Source organism: Gracilinanus agilis, chromosome 1, assembly GCF_016433145.1.
Source record: "Gracilinanus agilis isolate LMUSP501 chromosome 1, AgileGrace, whole genome shotgun sequence".
NCBI classification, from domain to species: Eukaryota; Metazoa; Chordata; class Mammalia; order Didelphimorphia; family Didelphidae; genus Gracilinanus; species Gracilinanus agilis.
In genome coordinates this window covers 264,196,522-264,215,987 of record NC_058130.1, presented here as the reverse complement: position 1 = coordinate 264,215,987, position 19,466 = coordinate 264,196,522, and the positions used below count along the sequence as shown (strand labels likewise).

At 35.4% G+C, this 19,466-nt stretch overlaps 1 pseudogene; it reads left to right on the top strand.

Moving 5' to 3' along the window:
• The first annotated feature begins 240 nt into the window (after positions 1–240).
• The window catches only part of LOC123250631, a 75,481-nt pseudogene continuing 56,255 nt past the window's right edge, over positions 241–19,466 (top strand).

The window sequence follows — 19,466 nt, the reverse complement described above, 5'->3', positions numbered from 1 at the left end:
CAAGTCACTTGACCCCCATTGCCTAGCCCTTACCGATCTTCTGCCTTGGAGCCAATACACAGTATTGACTCCAAGATGGAAGGTAAGGGTTTAAAAAAAAAAAAAAACAAATACTTGAAACAAAATGTGTGAAGAGAATTCTCTCCTAGGATTATGCATGGGGTCCTGCCTATGTCCCTGCGTTCTTGGAGCTACTTCACATTTATCACTTAGGCTGGCCACCTAGTTATGTCACCTACCATGGGTTATGTGGCTGAACCTGATCTTGACATGACTGAATTTGAACCAGATGTGAAAGGAGAGGTTAAAAAGGATGATCGAGGAAGTGTTGCTTCTCTGTCTCTGGTGTCAGACCAAGATGGCTGCTGCTGGAGCTGACCATGGGATCAATCACATGGTAGTATGATTAGGCTATAAATCTCTTTAATTTTCTACCTATTTCTCATCTTTAACTATCCAAGTATTTCCAATGAACTTTATTAAATTTAAGACCAGTCTCATAATTTTAATTCTTACAAAAGGAATAAATGGACCTTTCCTTAATGTGGTAAGCAATATCTATTTTAAATCAAGAGCCAAAATTATATATAATGGAAAAAGGCTAGAGGCATTTCCAAGAAGATCAGTGATAAAGCAAGACTGTCCACTACCTCCACTATTTTCTATACAGTTCTAAAACTGCTAAATAAAGCAATAGGAGAAGAAAAAAATTGAGAGAATAAATATAGATGAACAAAACATACTTTCTGCAGATGGGATGATGGTCTGTCCAGAGAACCTAAAAATCAACTAGTTAAAATAATCATGAGCAAAGTGAAACGATTAAGATGAATACACATATTTCATCACATTTTTGGTATGTTAGAAACAAAACCCAGCAACATGAGATAGATAAATTTCATTCAAAATAACTATTGGAAATAGTTGGGAGTCTACCTATCAAGATATACCCAGAAACTATATGAATACAACTATAAAACATCATTTACTGAAATACAGGCCTAAATAATTTGAAGGTATATTAATCACTCTTGAGTATACCATGACAATATAAAATGACATTACTCTCTAAATTTATTTAATAATGCCATACCAATCAGACTTTCTAAGGATTCCTTTTTTGGGCTAGAAAAAAATAATATTTCTGGAGGAAAAAGTTTAAGAAGCTCAAGGAAAATAATGAAAACTATGACAGAAAAAGAGCCTAGTTAGTGTTGCCTATTTCAACTATATTAAAAAGCAGTAATCAAAACAATCTTGTACTACTTTAAAAATAGAGAAGTCAATTAGTGGAGCAAATAAGGTTTATAACATATAGAAAGCATGAATATGGTAGTAGAGTGGTGGTTAAATCTAGATTTATGATACTTTGATCTATATTCTAATGGGGATTACCCACATTTGTGAAAACATATCTTAGGTATCAAATGTAAAAAGAGAACCTAGCAACTAACTGTTTCCATATTTTCTGGGACTTTTTGTTTGTTTTTAAAAATCAAACACTACTATTCTTATTTGTAATCTTTAAAATTTACTAGGTGCCAATAAAATCTAATATGCCAATGTATTCCTGATCTCATTCATGTAAGTATTCCCTCCAACAATTCATGTAGAGTCACATCCGAATAAGAGTATAGATGGTTCACCTTCCATCACATTTCTAGTAGTGATGCAATTAAAGACCAGCAATTCCTCTCACTGAAGCTATTCCTCTTGGTTTCCACTCTTCTCAACCTCAAGTCCCATAAAACTTTGTCTAAAAATCAGGTTCTTGTTGCCCTCCAACTTCAAAAACTTCATCTGCAAAGTAGAGAAAACTGGAGATCTTCCCTTCCATGGTGGTAAAGCCTGTGCAATGATGGATAAAGCTTTTTTCCTTTGTTTCGTTTTGTGGTCAGTAAAGGAATTTTATTTTGCTTGCCAAGAAAACAGTGAAACAGCTGAAAAATTGTCACAGTAGGCACATCTGCACTCCTGTTTCAGGGAACTACAGATGAGACGCTTGACATCACCTGCTGGGAATTGCAAGAGGAGCAGTGCTACAACAGAGAACAAAATTTGACATTACCCCCTGGTAGCTAAAAGGATCTGCTAGAAAGCAATACTTGGCCATTTTTTTTTTGGTTATAATTATATAAGTATATTGGATGTATGATGAGGGGGGAAACTACAAATAAAATTATAATTCATAATGCTGATTTCAAAGCCCTTTGGAAATTGTCTAGTGTCTCAGCTACCTCTTTATTCTCCTGGCATCTACCGTGTCTCCTCGAGGGTCAGTTAAATACTGAGAAAAAAGATGGAACAGCTAGGATGGAAGGAGAATTATGCCAAGGGAGGTTTAGTGACCTGGAAGGGCTAACTGTTAAGGCACATTTGAAGGGGAAAGGAGGTGAGCGACTGGACATTTATATACATATTTGTATGTGTCTATCTTTAGGATAGGAGTGCTCAGTAAAAGTTTCTGTTTATTTTTAAGGGTTCTACTTATTATTATGATTTCTTTAAACTTATAATAAAATTTTTTTTAATTTTGTAAAGTATATAATTGCAAAAGGGGGAAGTTCACCTCATTCTTCTAGAATTTTTTTTTTTAATTCAAGTTGACCAGATTGTTGCTACAATTAGAATCAGAAAGAAAATTCCTCAAACCATATAACTACCATTTGTGACCTAAAAATCTCTTAGGCAAGAGTCGCATGATAAATTTCAAGTAAACACAATCAAAAGTCTCAAAAGGTCCATGTTTAGCTGCTATTCAATATCATTCAGAATCATTGGAAGCACAGGAAAGGAATAGAAATAAACACATGTAAATCCACACTATGTACAGAATTTTAAGTTATACTTTATTTAAGTGACTTCAAGCTTTAATTCCTTATCAAGGAAAGAAATATCCTATCATGAGCAAGGTAAATTTTATACCAATAGCTAAACTTTGATGATAGATCACAAAATTTATATAGTGAATTAAACCACTAAATAATATGATAAATAATGCTTCCCTCATTCGTTCACAGGGAAAGAAGCTTCTGCATGTGTTTTAACTTAGAATTTTAAAAAATTCAGCAAAATATTTTGGCACAATTTTGTCCCTAAAAAGTCTCATGCCATGAATAATGTAATCCTTTCATATTTCACAGAATCATAGAATTTGAGAATTGGAATGGACTTCAGCAGCCATCTATGCCAACTGTTCATGAAAGAAATATCTCTCATAACTTATTCAACTAGTAGTCATCCAGCACAAATGCTTTTTACCTCTAAAATTTTTTTCTCAATAACTTAAAATACATTAAACCATATTAATACTAAAACACTTCAAAGTTGCCTAGCACTTATTACTTTTTCAATGCTATTTTATAAACATTATCCCATTTAATACAACAAATAGGTGAAATTGATAGTGCAATTACTATATTTTCAACTACATTTGATAAATGAGGAAACTGAAGCAAGATGGAAGGAAACAAGTACTTATTAAGTACTTTCTCTATACCAGATACTGTACCATTAAGTGCTTTACAAATACCTAATTTAATCCTTACAACAATCCTCGTGAGGTAGGTGCGGAGGATCCAGAGGCAGATAGATTAAGTGACTTGCCCAGGGTTGCACAGCTAATAAGTGTCTGAGGGCTAATTTGAATTCAGATGTTCTTGACTCTAGGCTCAGTGTTCCATCCACTGTGCCACCCACCAAGCTAGTTGGCACTGAGATTGTGTACTCTATAAGAACCAAACTGAACTATGAGCCTAATCCCCTCCACCTGCCCAGAACCTAAGGTGACACTAGGCTAGGGGATTAAGCCCCACATTTGGGGGGAGCATCTGTGATTATGCCTTCTGAAGTAAATATTTCTTTGTAAAGCTAATTTGACTGTTAAGGGGTTAAATGGAACTAGAGTGCAGTAGAGTACATCCTGCAATTGAGGGAACATAATCAGTGGGTACTAAAGCCATCTTCAAAAATCCTAGATGCTCCTAAATCCCTTTAAAGGTCCTGGAAAACCCTGAGGGAGGTGTGACATCTAATATAGGGTCTTTTAGGCCATGAAGGCCTGGGTAGTTAGTGTTTCACAGAATAAAAGTCTAAATGTAGATTTTTTATTTTTTGTCCTGAATATGATAATTGGTCAGAATGAACTTTCTTCATTCCTTACCCACTCTCTGAACTAATAGTATATCACAACTCCTTAGTTCCTTGTATCTATGTATGCATGCACTGATTTACAGACTCAGGTCCCAGCCCACCTGCCTATCTTGAGGTTATGAGAAAGAGACCCCTCCACACCCTCCTGGCCAAGCATATGTAAATGTCACTAGTTTAGAAAGAGAGGAGGAATACTCCTTATTTTAGATCCCTTTTAATATCCTCATTTGATCTCAAAGTTCAGTGGTATCCAATTTACAAGAAAAAGATGGGAACCAAAATTGATAAGAGTGTGGTATGGAAGTGGGCCCAATATTGTTTATTGGTTCTAAGCTAGAAGAGTGGTAAGGGCTAGGCAAGGGAGGTAAGTAATTTGCCCAGGGTCATACAACTAGAAAGTGTCTACCTCTAAATTTGAACCCAAGAACTCCTATCTCTAGGCCTGGCTCTCAAACCACCAAGCCACCTAGCTATCCCTTTCATCTTGAGAAAGCATATATGCTTATCAACAATAACTTTAACACAAGTATATTTAGTGTCATTAAAAAATGGGAAACTATAAACCAAACTGAAGAGTCTAAGGAAGGATACTTATATAAAATGCTATTGAGGGAAGATGGATAGTATCAATGCATAACCTTTATTATTTGAGAATTTTTCAAACAAACTGTTTCATTGGTCATTGATCATTGGTGAACTCAATTTCTAGTGAATATAGATTTTTTAAATCCTGAAAATACTTATCTAATCATTTATTTATTCAGTAAAAGCTGCTTTTTTATTTAAAGAATGGTCTCATCAAATATGACATCTGAGAACTAATATAGCACATTCTTTTGCCCCCTCAAAGTAATAAATTATGTTTTTAAGTGAGCACATAGCTTCAAAAATAATTTTCCTCATAAGTAATTCATAATGAATCACTTTAGTGTGAAATTCATTTTAAAGAACTTCTAAGAATAAGCATCTTCAGTTTTTTTAATTAAAAAGTAATCATGTGCATTTGTTATTTGAAAATTTTTGGCAACCTTAAGATAGCATAAGAACAAAAATTGTTCATCCCCTCCCTGTGTCTGTTTTAAATTGATCCTTTAAGTGACTGGTACTTTTTAATGAGATTAGTAACCACAATTTTTTTCTTGCTTATTAATTTTATAAAATGGACTTTTAAGACATTGACAATATTATGATAAAGTAAATTGTCATAAGGTTTTTCTATTTTACAGTATTTTGAAGAAAAAACTAGGGCATAATATAGCAATACCTTACTGTAATCTGTAATCAATTAATCAACAAGCATTTATTGTAGATTTTAAAATTAATATTCAGTATCTTCGTGGGATGCCAAATATGGATTTTAAAATTAATATTCAATATCTCCAAAAGTATGATATTTATAGAGATTTATTAATATTTAACTAAAGAGCTAGAGAACACAGAGAACGTTCCCCCCTCTAGAGAGAGCAAGGGCAACAAAGACCTGTCACCACTCAATTCATGTGGAAGAGAGAGGGTGAGGCAGAGTGAACCCAAATTATATACAGACCATGTAAAGACACATGTATATGAAAGGCAAAAGGAATTGTGGTACAGAAAGGAATTTTGGGTAATGTTTTAGGGATTCAAGATAATTCTAACTATACATTATTAAGTACTTAACTTTGTATTGGACCTTGTTCTAAAGGACTTATACCAAGAAAAAAGCAAAAACAGAGGAATGTAACATTCTTTTTCATCCAGTAATTTATTTAGGTATCTTTTGAATCACTTTTTATTTCTACCCTGTATCTTCTCTTAGATAATAAGTTCCGTAAGTTTCCTCATGATGTGAGTAGAACAGCCTTTGATTTGACCTAACCTTATCTCTTATAATAAAAATAAGCACTTCATTCCACTTTGATAGAAGCTTTTAACTGGCTGTGGAATTTTTAGGTCAAGGAACATATATCCTAATAGAGGAAACAACACAGGCATTGTGTTATTGGAATTTTGGGGGTTCTTTTGGGGGTTCTTTGGGGTTCATTTGAGCTGTAATACTTAGATATATGAGATAAACTTCCTGTGGACATTTACGGGACTTGTAAACTACATTTCCCATTATTCCTCTTGTAATACAGGTAGACAGGAAGTGTGATTATGTAGACAATGGTATAAGACTCCTGAGGTGAGGGGGAGGCGCTCTTTTTGGTACCAGGCAGCCAGATGGGCAGAAGGTATGGCGGGTGATTTGAATTAGATCTTAGCAGGCGCATGGTCTTTCTTAAATTTACCAACATGGCTTTAAATAAAATATTAATACCTTTATCTATATCCATCTATATCAATTTTAATTGTAACAGCATAAATAAGAACATATAAGATAAATACAGAGGAGAGAGACAGAATGTGGCCTTAAAGGGTAAAGGGTCAGGGTGGAAAGAGAAGACTGGGAAAGGCCCCTTGTAGAAGTTTTTTTCTAAGCCGAGTTTTAAAGAGAGTCAGAGAAATTCTAACAGGTGGCAATGAAGAGCAACAGCATCCTAAGCAGAAGTGATAGCCAGTACAAAGATAGTAGATGGCTCATTGTCCTCACCAAGTATGAAAATAAAAAAATAGACCAATAGGGCTGGATAAAAATACTGTAAGTCATCTACATAAAAATGATCACCAAAACCCATAGGAACTGATAAGACCACCCCCGAGAGAGCAGAGAGAGGAGAGGACCTAGAAAAAGCCTTGATAATTAGTCAGAGGACTGAAGATCCAACAAAGGAGATTGAAGGGTATGGAGATACAAAGGAGACCAAGAAAGAGCAATAAAAGAAACTCAGGAGAGAATATCCAGGAGGAAAGGATAGTCAACAGTGTCAAGTTCTGCAAAGATATATTCCCTCCTATGTTGCATATTGCAAAGGCATCCATGCCTATCCATTCTTTACATTCATATTCATGTTCTGAAATAAATAAGCCACAGAAAGCCCACTCAATATGCTGGGTACTCCCATTGCATTCTCTTGACCTGAATTTGTTGTATGACTAGCTAATCTTTTTTGATCATGCATTTTTTAGTGGATATATTTTAATATCAGTATATAACAGAATTTACTTTATGCCATATAAAAAACTTTATACTATATGGTCAAATTTTTAAAATCTCATAATTTATACTTGTTTTGTATGTCATCTAGTGATTGCACCTCAGTTTTGGAAATTATTCATCTGATATGATTGCATTAAAAAAAAGTCATCAAAACTGTTTCTTGTATGGCAAGCATCACATAAGCTTTTTAAAAAAAGTTATGTGAAAATAATTGCAACTTAAGTGCCAATAGCTATTGTGGATGATGAAGAGATAGGTAAATCCTGCAAAGAACTCAAGATTCTCCAAATTAACATTTTCAATGGAAAAATTGGTAAAGAGGAGGATGGTGAAAAATATTAGAAACTTCCAGTTAAAATGGAAATTTGAAAGGTACTAGTTGAGCCTAACTTCTCTTACAAAAATCTAACAAATACGTAAAAAGGCAATCAGTAAAATTAGAGGAAGACTTCTTTCTTTGGTAAAAGGAAGCAATAAATTTCATCTACTTCAGGACTCTAAAAGAAAAAAACCAGAAACATACAGATACTTTGAGTAGGAACATGCTAGGTGGGACTAAAACCAATAGGATCTAAGCCCAGGCCTCTACAAGTGACAAAGCTAGTTTTCTCTTCAGAAAGAGAAAGAAACAGCTCTGTCCCAGGAAATTTGGTTAAAGAAAAAATACTTATAGCACCCATAAATCACTTAAGTACAAATAAGAACTGTTTATTATTATTAGAAGGCAAAAAAAGTTATAAAAAAGGATAGAGTCAAGGAAGGAGTAATCATAAGAACAACTTCAGGGCTTGAATAATAATCATGATTTGAAGAAGGAAAAGAAAGCATAGAAATTAGTGATTGAGATCTGGGCTGGATGAATGGAGTAGGATTAGACCATTTTGATTATAGAACACTAATATGGGTCCCATTTCTTTTCATTTTCCACCTTCCTTTTTCTTTGTAAATGGAGCAAACCCTGGCATAATTCCTCAACTCCCTCATACTCAGGGGTTGGATCTCCAGAGGGATAGCTAGGCTTTAGTTATAGAGAATATCCTGTAGGTAGTTATCCCTAACATGATGACTCATGCTCCTCTACTAATGTGCTTCCCATAAAAAATCAGCTAGAAGTCACAATTAGCTCTTAGCAAATCATTTGCAAATATGACATAGTAAAAATAATATCTATTTTTAAAAATTGGACCTATAAACCTGGAAATAAACTATATTTCCCTAAATATAGATGACATCTGCATGAAGGGTAGGCTCAAACTTAAAATGGTAGTGAGGCCCACGTGTAGGATATCTGAATCCCAAATGCAACTCACAACTCCTGGTAGTGCAAAGCCTGCATTTCTCTCTCCTCTCCTACCCCTACCCCTACCCACTCTCTTTCCTCATTGGGTCCAAAGTTTCTTCTGAGTGGATTGATCATTTTTATTCCCAGGATCTGCCTTTCCCCATAGCCAGTTCTCTGTTCCTCCTCAAAGTGTGCTTCTTCCCTAGAGTGTGCTTTTCCATATCAATTTCTGTTTGGAAGTATTTTTCTCTGATCCATCAATTGTGCCTCAAATTCCCTTGAATCAAAATCTTGAACTTTGGGATGGATTATTAACCTTTAGGGACATTGTAGCTGGACACAATGGCTAATGGAGAGAAAGATCCCTTTCTTCCCCATAGAAGTCTCCTTCACAAAGTTGTGAAAAATCACTCTTCTAATTTGTGCATGATATAATCTTTTCAATCTAGGTTATGTTTCCATTTGAAGCTTTTCATGGTATATGTTATGAGATGTTGATCTTGGTTTAATTTCCTCTAGACTGCTTTCCAGTTTTCCCAGATAATTTTTGTAGAAAAATTAGTTCTTACCCTATTACTTATAGCCTTGGCCTATCAAACACTATTTATTAATGCTTCTGGATTTTGTGTAACTAATCTCTTCCTCTAGTTCTATTTTTTAACCAATAATTACTAAATACTTTAAAATTGTTATTGCTTTAAAATATAATTGTAATTTATTTATTGAGACTATCAATGATCCAGTCACCTAGAATTTTTAAAAAATAAATTTTGCTACTATTTTTTTGGTTTTTACATTATCTACATTTCCCAGTGTATCTATCTTCCTCTCCCAGATATCTCTTATACCAACAAATTAAATGAAGACAACCCCACCACCATTTCAGCAAAACTAACCACTCATCAAACAAGTCTAACATTGTCTGTACTGTTCCACCCCTACCTCAGTAAAGAACTTAGGGAGGTATCGTCTCCTACCTCTTCTTTGATACTGTACTTTATGATTATAATTTCAGAGTATTCAGTCACAACTGTTTTCTTGTTATTCTTTCTGTTTACATTGTAGTATTCACTGTACATGTTGTTTTCCTGCTTTTGTTTACTTGATTTTGTATCATTTTACAGCTTCCTACTTTTTTATTTAGCATATTCATCTTTATTAACAGCAATGAAATAAATTTATAGATCACAATTTATTTAGTGATTCCATAATTACTAGCATATTTTGTTTCCAATGCATTGCTACTACAAAAAGAGCCACTATGAATATTTTAATGTATATGGGAGGGAGAGAGACTTAATTTTTTTAAACATCCTTTGAGGAAATATCTATCAATGAAATCTCTAGTCCAAAAGGTATGGATGTTTTTGTTAATTATTCTTTGCATAATTACAATTTTATTTCTAAAATAGTTGGACCAATTCATATTTCCACCATCAGCACAAAATGCCTATCTTTCCACAACTCTCCAAAGCTGACTAGTGCTACCTTTTGTTCTCTTTTCCTAAAATTTAGTTTTTTTCAACATAAGGTGAAATCTAAGAGTTGTTCTGGTTTATATTTCTCTTATTAGTAGTGATTTGAAGAATTGTTTCATACAGTTGTCAATAACTTTGGCTACTTCTCTAATGGAAAATGGTTTTTGCCAGGCGCATAGTCTTGAAACCTTAGATTCATCATCCACTCTTCTTCTTCACTCTGTATATCCAACCAGTTGTCAAATTCTGTTGATCTTACCTCCTACAATATCCCTCAGAAAAGCAATGTGGTATAGGAGGCATTAATATACTGAATCTGAAGTCACATTGGATATTGATTCACATTATGTCTCTCTGCCACTTATTACCTGTATTATCTTGGATGAGCCACTAAATCTCTTAAGCCTCTGTTTCCTAATCTGCAAAATAAAGGAGTTATTTGTGTTATGATGATAATAACAGATATTTTGGAGAAGCAGATAAATGTGTCAGGGCCAGTAGACCTTCAAGTCACAGGCACTGATTGACAGGTTTCAGTGAGAAAGGAGGGAGTTAGACACTCCTGGATCTCAAACCCCTCCCCCCTAAGCACTTGCTGTTTTTCAGTTGGAAAATGGAGACTGGCTAAGATTCTTCTGGTAAGTTTCTGTTATGGCTGAACCCCAATGATGTTCCCTTTCTTTAATTTATATTCCTCACAGGTCTGATAGAGGAATAAGTAGAAGCTAGCTATCTAACTGTTGAGGATTGAGATGAATGATCTTCTTAAAACTGGCAGCTGACAGGATTCAAACTAGATGACCAAACTTGAGTTGTGAGCATTCCCCAAATAATTTCCAGGCACAGATTTGAAGGTAAAGCTTATATTAAGAAGTAAAAAGGAAAACTAGAGAGGTTAATGAAGGTTTTTGGATAAGGAAAGGTGACCCTGAGCTGTTAGGTTGAAGCTGCCCTTCCCCTCTTCCCCCCCCCCCCCCCCCCCGCCACAGGAGGGGATGAAGGCACTTAACTAAAACTGGCTCTCTTGCTATATTAATTAATATTTTTACTCTCTCATCACTAAATATTTGTTGTATTGAAGTTGATAAAGATCAACCCTATTAAACAGGCTAACCCTTATGTAGAAACCACAAAGGCTTTGCCACAAAGGCCACTCAGGTGACCCCCCAAGTCAAGAGAAGTAAGCAGAGTGCTCACTTCAATCCCCACAAAGCAACTGTCAACTCCTCTCAACTGCCCCCTCACCCAAAGTTCTCCAGGGGGGTCCCCTGGAATTTTGGGTGAGGCTGTCCCTGTATCTTTGCAGGAATTCCATGCATCCATCTCTACATAACATTTGACTAGATGTCTCATTCCTTACAGCTCTGTGAATCTGTGATATGATTCTATGATTCTGGCCACTGATGTTATCACTACCTTAGATCAGGTCTTTACTCTTTCTTTCTTAAACTATTATAATATTCTCTATACTGATTTCTGTGCCTCTAACCCCTAATCTGTCCTTCATACACAAGTCTGGCCTTGTTTCTTCCCTGCTCAAGACCTTTCAATGACTCACCATTGCCTATTACACAAAATTTAAAGAAATTTAAAGAAAAAAAAATGCTTCCTTATCTTGGTATTGAAAACTTTCTAAAATCTGAATAAAATCTAACTTTTTAGATTTATTTAATACTTTATTATTCAGTCATTTTCAACTATTTGTGACCCTTTTGGGGTTTTCTTGGCAAAGATACTGGAGTGGTCTTCATTTTCCATTTTTCCAGCTAATTTTATAATTTGAGGCAAACGGTTAAATGACTTGTTGAGGGTTACATAGCTAGGAAGTGCCAGAAGTCACATTTGAACTCAGATCTTTCTGACTCCAAGCCCATCATTCTATCTACTACACTACCCAACTGCCCTTTATTTCATATTTCATACTAATAGTCCCTTTCATATACTCCACTACCTATTCACCTTGAACTGCTAGCTATTCCCCTCTCATCTTGTCTTCTTCCACTGATGGGCAGTTGTGTTATTCATCATTGTTCCTGCTAGGAACACATTACCTCTATCTAACATGACATTCTTTAATACCTAATTAAGGTGCTACCTCTTCCATAACGAGTTCCTAATTCTCTAACTAATTTCAAGTGAAAGTAATCTCTTCCTCTTCGTATTTCTTATATTTTATCTAGACCCTTCCTTTCCCATGATCACATTTCATCCTGTATCATATTTATTTGTATGCATATCTTATCCCCAAATTACTTTATAGGCTTCTTGGAAACAGGGATTCTGTTGTTTCCCCAGGGCCCAACATAGTAATTTGCAAATGAGGCTTTTAGCACTCATGCATTTTTGAGTTGAATTTGTTGACTGCAGCTGTCAAGATTTCCCAAAGTGGGTTGTATGATCTCTTCTTTTAAAGATCCCCCTTATATATTACAGTGATGTATTTCCCTAATATTTCCAGATGTGCCTATTTCTAAGAACAGATGTTTACTTGACCTTTTGCTCAAATCACTGTCACCTGTTTAATGATCAAGGTTAACTCTCAAAAACCATTCTGAGAAGTACTCATTGTTTTTCAGTCAATGATGCTTAATCCACCAAGACAAATTGGTTGAAATACTTTCCACATATCTACCACACCTGCAAATCACTGAACTGGTTTTGGTGTATACTAGTGAAAGTAACACCATGTTTCTTGTCTCTTTTCTTGGTTATAATCTAGTTATCTTGTCTTAGAGATACTCTATAGCTTTTAAATTTGTGTATGTCTTGCCTTTCAATTAGATCATGAGAACCTTGAAAATAAAGAAAGAATGGAAACTGTGTCAAAAGAGTCCTGGAAAGGAGGTTTGGGACAAGTTAAAGGTTCAAATCAGGTGCTATGGTTCTAGCTTAAGGAAGATCAAGAGATCAGTTCATAAACAAGATCATGGGGGCAGAATATACAAATAATGTTTCCTGAGAGGAATGATTTGTCAGATGGGACACCTAGAGGTTCAACTGAGTCATAGAATCACTGTGTCCTATTTTGATAGCACTGTCAACTTAGAAGGAATTCCTACCCTTGTCTTTCATATCTAACTCCCATCTGACCCTACAGGAGAAGGAGGTAGAGGTATAGACATGAATAGGAATTTTGAAGCTTGACGATATTACTGCTCCCTTCTATCCTGCACGTGGTCATATTTATTTATATTCATCCTCAAGAAGATAGAGAAACCAAGTTACACTAGGAAACAGATCTTTCCTTCAAGTTCATTTCTTATTCTTCCTCAGGTGACTGATCCTACCACAAAAAAATCCCATACATCTTTATGCTCTTTCTAAAAATTAGAGATTAGAATTCATTTATATAGTTTTATAACTATTATAATTAAGATGTACAGTGAATGTGAAATGTTCAGACAGTCGTGTTCTTTTGAATCTGACTACTATTGTACAATCATGTATTTTAAGGTAGCCTAGGAGAGTCAGCAATACCACCTCAGTCATGTTCCAATTAACTCTGGAATACAAATCTTTCAGTCTTGCTAATAGGAGAAAATAAATTATGCAAATGTGTATGCATCATCTTAGTTTACATAGCCACCCCCCCCCCAAAAAAAAAAACAACTTTTAGCTAATGTAGCTAGAGGATTCTGTGCTGAAATATTGAGAGAGGACTAAAAAAAATTCTTTCCTGAGAAGATTGTGAAGAGAGAATTATTGTGAAGACAATAATTGTCATAGAGAAAGAATCTCTGAGTAATTATAGTTAACTCTACTAAGAGAATGAATGTATGTGAGACATGGAGAATTTTCTGTTAACTTTGAGAGAATCTGAAGAAACGTTGGGAGAAATCTTTTTTCTTCTCTTTTCTGCCTGCCTGCTCCTTCTTAGTCTCTTACCCACCAACATGGGTATCCCCCAGGTATTGTTATGAACCCTCTTCTTTTTTTTTTTTTACTTTATACTATATCACTTGGTAATATCATTATCTCCCATAGTTTCAACAATCATCTCTATAAAGGTGATTCCCAGATCTGTCTATCCAGTCCTATTTTCCTAAGCTCATCTTGCATTATCAATTGCCTAATGGACATCTCCAACTGAATATACTGTTGACATCTCAGACTCAACCTCTCCAAACTAGAACTCATCTTCCACGACCACCCCTGCCCAACTCTCCCTTCTTTTAATCTTCCCTATTGCTATTGAGGGCACCATCATTCTTCCAGTCAACCAGACTTACAACCTTGGCATCGTCTTTGACTCTTCATTGACATTCATCCTACATATCCAATATGTTGCCAAGTCTTATTTCTACTTTCACCTCTCTCATATACTTCCCCTTCCCCTTACTCATTTTCCACTTTAGGACTGGACTATTGCAACAACCTTCTGAAAATTTGTCTGCTTCAAATCTCCTCCCACAAATGTCCATCCTATACTCAACTTCCAAAGTGATTTTCCTAAAGTGCATGTCTGAACATTCCCCTACTCAATAAAGGGTCTTCCTATTATCTCAAGGATCAAACATCTTCTCTTTGGCTTTTTTTAAATCCTTACTTTCAGTCTTAGAATTGATACTATCAGTACTAAGGCAGAAGAACAGTAAGGGCTAGGCTATGGAGGTGGCAGGGGTTTAAGTGACTTGCTCAGGGTCACATAGCTAGGAAATATGTGTATAATTTGAACCCAAGATCTTTGGCCTCCAGAACTATCCAGTGAAGCACCTGACTGTGCTTCTTTTTGGCTTTTAAAGTCCTTAACAACCCAGTTCCTTCCCACGTTTTCATCCTTCTTAATCTCCACTTCCCTCCTTGTACCTCAGGATCCAATGACATTAACCTTTTTTGTTCTCTCTAATACTCTCTCAACTTTGTGCCTTTTCATCTTCTGTCCTCTGTGTCTAGAATGCTCTCCCTACTTACTGCCATCTCTTGGTGTCCCCAGCTTTCTTCAAGAGTCAGCTCAGACTCAGAAAAGCTCAAAACAATCCTTTGGTAATAAATAATAACTATGCGTGAACATCCACATATGCAGAGCACATGGGTACCACACAATATGGAATTCACATATAAAAACCATCTTTTTCTTTTTTAAACACTTACCTTCTGTCTTAGAATTGATACTAGGATTCAATTCCAGGGCAGAAGAGCAGTAAGGGCTGGGCAATTGGGGTTAAGTGATTTACCCAGGGTCATACAGCTAGAAAGTATATGAGGTCAGATTTGAGCCCAGATCCTCCCCATCTTTAGGTCTAGTTTTCTATCCTTCTTTCTTCTTTCTCTACTGCTGGTGCCTTCCCTCTGCGATTACCTTCCTCTTCACTGTTTATATCTTCTATATAACCAATTATTTACATATTTTTCTGCTATTACAATGTGAATTTGCTTTAAAATATGCTGTATCTTCCTGTCTATTGGAGAAAGTAATGATGATGGAATCGGAGAACTAAGCTCTGTTTCTCCTGGCCCTGCTGCTTATTTATTTGGGCGATATTGTATAAGTAATTATTTAGAGATGAAGGAACCTGAAAGAGTGTCTAATTCAACCTCCTTAGTTTACAGAAATGAAAGCTAGGGGGCAAAAGAGGATAAATTAAGTCATATAATACTATGTATTTTGCCACCAGGTATCATTGACAACCATTAACTAGGAAATACCATACTCTCCCTGAAGTATCAAATATAAAGTTCCCTGTTTGGCATTTAATGCCTTCTCAACCTGGTCCATTCCTACCATTCGAATGTGCTTACTCTTTATTTTTCTCTGTGAACTCAGGCATCCAACTAACCTAACCTACTTGTTCCTCACACACTTCTGCCTCTCAGCTCTGTACATTTGCACTAGTTCTTCCTCATCCTAAAGTATTCTTCCTGCTCCCATCCACCTCTAGGCTTCCCTGGCTTCTTCCAAGATTCAGCTCAAGGACTAACTTTCTGTAGAAGGCATTCTTTCTCCCATATCACCTCATGCCCCTGCCCTAACAATGCTAGATCGTTCTTTCTAATATTATTAGACTTTCTATTTATACTGTTCTATCTTGCTCGTACATACTGATTTGTATGTTGTGGGCCCCATTTAAGTGTGAGCCCTTTGGGAGCAGGAACTTTTTGACTTTATATCTCCGGTTCTTAATAAAGAACCTAGGACAAAAAATAAATATTTAAATGTTTAAAAAAAGAGAACCTAGGACAAAGTAAGTTTGAAATAAATATTTGTTTACTGATCAATTGCTAAACTATGTATAGATCTATTCAATTAAAATTTAAAATTAAATTAATTAAAAATTTAAAACTCTTAAGTCTCCAATCTCCTAAAGAAATCTTTCCTTTTGAGCTTCCTATAGTTCAATAAATGCTAGTCAAGAGTCAGACAATGAATTGGTTCTCTTCAGAAGTAGATAGATATACATATTAAGTGCTATCATCTTAGCTTAATTCTTAGTGTGGTCAAAAAGCAAATAACTTGGACTTAAGCTTAGCCCTTACAAGTCATCTCAATAGTGTCAGTCTAGATCCAGGAGTCTTAGGAACTATAGAATATGGATTTGATTAATTTTTCTTTAGTCCTAGGATTCATGGCACAGGGAATAGATTGGGGATTTAGGAGGACTCAGGGTCTTGACAGAACCTGGGGCATAGAACATGGTCCTTGTTTTCTTGTCCTGATAGAGATCACTAACTTCATTCAGCCAGTTGGTGCTTATCACAGAGTGGAATGAGTGAATTTAGCAGGCAACTCCAAAAAGAAGCAGCAACAACATTTTCAATCCTTACTTCTCTCTCTCTCTCTCTCTCTCTCTCTCTCTCTCTCTCTCTCTCTCTCTGTCTGTCTCTCTGTCTCTCTGTCTCTCTGTCTCTCTCTCTCTCTCTCTCTCTCTCATCTTTTGAAAATATTTTGATAACTATATCTTAATATACCTAATTGATTCCTTTTAGAAGGGACCCATAGAGTGACAAAAGAGTCTATAGCACATAAAAAGTTGAGTTCCTATTTAACCCATGATTCATAAGAAGTATTTATTCCTTTTCTAACTCTGTTAGCGGGACTTTAAACTTTAAAACAGAATAGTTATAGGACTTAATAAAATACTTAAACTACTTTAATAAAGTCTATTTCATTACATAGACCTCCATTGTTGTACATTGGAAAAAGTGTTACCTCCTTAACCTCTGTTTTCTCATGAGTCAAGTAAAGAGGTTAGGCTAGATGATCTCTGAGGTCTCTTCTAATTCTAGAACTTTGATTCATAAGATATATTTGTTTCATAGTGATCTGTAAGCAACTTTCAGCTACCTAAAATTAATATGAGATATTTATTTTCAGTATCTAATGATGAAAAGGTAGGTAAATCAAAATAATTCTAACTGTTGGGACTATTTTGCTTTTTAAAATAAGTATTCATATCAATTGTTCTTGTCACTCCTATAATAAAAGTAGGGTAAGGATATACTAGTATTATAGAAATCAAGTAAATCATAATGAGCAGCCCTGATGTTCTATTAGCCATAAACTGTGCTATTTATCAATTCCTGAGAGGTTCCACAATGCAAAAACTACTTTCATTAAGATATTTTTGATTTCTTTTAGACAAGATCTGATTTATTTTAGACTCAGTGCATGTGAGAATTTGCTTGTTTTTGTTTCTGATCTTATAATTCATTTTTCTTGATTTTCTCTAATTTCGTACATGAGATAGCTATAATTTTTCATAGGTATACTTTTTTCTAAGGATTCCTTAGGATTCTTTTCCTTTTTAAAATAAAAATGTGGCAGTAAGAGCCTTTATAATTTCTGCTAATGGTACCTTAGGACTACTTTCTTTTCTTTAATAAAAAATATTACAGCAATATGACCTTACTCAGTTATCTCTTCAGAAACTGCCTGACTTTCAGAGGTTGGAGTCTGAGGAAATTAATAGATTTACATAGAAATATTGTTAATAAATAATACAATCCAACATTGATTTTCCTTATTTGTTACTTGTATATAGTAATTATCAATTAATCAATCATTGGGCATCTTTAAAGTTCTAGGTGATAGAGATACAAAGGCAAAAATGAAATAGTTCTTGCTCTCAAGGAGCTTATATTCTATTGGGGATATAACTCGTGCATAAGTAAATGCAGTATTTACAGAATATATGCAAAATAAGAATATGGTAATTTGAGAGGAAGAATAATACGAACTTGGAGCATTTAGAAAGATGTTCTTTTGAAGATTAAACCTTGGGGGCAGCTGGGTAGCTCAATGGATTGAGAGCCAGGCCTAGAGACGGGAGGTCCTAGGTTCAAATCTGGCCTCAGACACTTCCCAGCTGTGTGACCCTGGGCAAGTTACTTGACTCCCATTGCCTACCCTTACCACTCTTCTGCCTTGGAGCCAATACACAGTATTGTCTCTAAGACAGAAGGTAAGGGTTTAAAAAAAAAAAAAGATTAAACCTTGAAGGAAACAACAAATTCTAAGAGCCAGAGGTGAGGGGAAAGGGTATTCCAGGAATAGAGGACAGTTTGTGTAGATGTGAGATGGAATGACATGTGAGGAACAGAATGAAGGCCAGTTTGGATTGTCAGTTGTCTGGAGTGAAGAATACTTGAAGGGGAAGAATATGTAATAAAGATGGGAAGTTAGGCAAGAACCAGGTTGTAAAGTATAGAGAGCCAGCTCTATATGGTAGGGGTCCTGAGTGGCGTATGGTGGCATAGGATTGGTAAGACAGGAGAAAGAAAATGAGAACAACCAGACTAGTGTTTAGCCCATGCTGTTCTGAACTCTGTGGGCTTTGGAGTTTATTATATACTGATTTCAAACAAAGAACACAAAGAAAGAGTCACAGCTCTGAAGGGGTCACAAATCATACACAACCCATTAAAGTCTAAAAAGTAAAGGTATAGGTAGGTACAAGGACAATGGCCAAATTCCAACCACCAATTAGTAGGGGATAATTCTGGGAGCAGAAATATTTTATGGAGATGTTCACTAATTGAGTCCTGTCTTCCTGGATTATAGGTTTGCACCTGGTCAAATAAAGTCCAGACTAAAGGCTCCAGTCTTATCTAAGTAATGCAGTCTTATCTCTATCTTTGTCTGTGTCCAGCCTTGACTATATTTTTTAGAGTTCAGACTTCTTAATTATCAAGGAGAGAAATTTTTTAACTCAGTAGTTGCTGGTCTGCTAAGGACTCAAAGCTTTTCAATAAGTCTATAATGTTTTTCCAATAAAAAAAGGTATGGATCATAAGAGGCGTCAAAAGAGGGGTCTCAGATTTTTATCTCTTCTCTTATTGGCTTCCCACAGTAAAGGGCTTCTTTTCTCTTTAAAAAAATTATTTTCAACATTCATTTAAAAAAATTTGTATTTTAAATTCTCTCTTTCCTTTCTATCCTTCCCCCTCCCATTGAGAGGGCAAGCAATATATCAATTATACCAGCTTGGGAAAGAGAAAGAAAGAAAGAAGGAAGGAAGGAAGGAAGGAAGGAAGGAAG